Source organism: Octopus bimaculoides, chromosome 20 (assembly GCF_001194135.2).
Source record: "Octopus bimaculoides isolate UCB-OBI-ISO-001 chromosome 20, ASM119413v2, whole genome shotgun sequence".
In the NCBI taxonomy this organism is placed as follows: domain Eukaryota; kingdom Metazoa; phylum Mollusca; class Cephalopoda; order Octopoda; family Octopodidae; genus Octopus; species Octopus bimaculoides.
The window spans coordinates 6,939,906-6,940,829 of NC_069000.1; positions in this window are offsets into that span (position 1 = coordinate 6,939,906).

Consider the following 924-nt stretch of genomic DNA (forward strand, 5'->3'; position numbering starts at 1 on the left):
ATATATGTATATATATATATATATGTATATATATATATATAAAGGGTAAGGACCCCCTTCGGTCATAAATGACCGTGGGGTTGCACTTAAAAAGTTACCCTCTGAAGCACAAGTCCAAGCAAGGCTGTTTATGGAAGACCAGCAGTCACCCATGCATACCAGCCTCCCCACTCCATGCCACCAATGTTATCCAAGGGAAAAAGCAAAGGTCAGTACTTCTTGGCACCAGTGACATTGCAACTCATTTCTACAGATGAGTGAACTGGAGCAACATGAAATAAAGCGTCTTGCTCAAGACAGCCTTATTCAGGAATCAAACTCACAACTTCATGATTGTGAGCTCAACATTCTAACCACTGAGCCATGCGACTTTACACACACACACACACACATACGTACCTACATACATACATACATATATATATTTGTCAATGAAGTACATGAAAATTTACATTTGATACTCAGTACTTTACACCTGTGGCACTAATAAGCAAAAACCTAGGTGTAACATCAGTTTACCTTGAAAGATTTTAATGTAAATATTTCGTCAAATGTAAAATGCTCCACAAAACGATGAGGATTCTTCCAAATTTTCACTCAGTGATTTGAGAGGGAGTGGTTTAGCCAATTCATCAACCCCAGTAGTTGATTGTTACTTTATTTTATCAATTCCGAAAGGATAGAAGGCAACCCCAAAACATAGAGATGGAAGAAATGCTGCTAAGCATTTTGTCTTGTGTACTAACAATTCTGCCTGCTCACCACCAATTTAAGTCATTATAATCATCATCGTCGTTGTTTAACGTCTACTTTCCATGCTAGCATGGGTTGGACGATTTGACTGAGGACTGGTGAAACCAGATGGCTACACCAGGCTCCAAATGATAACTCTTTCTAATTTTTGGTGCCAGGCCAGCAAATTTG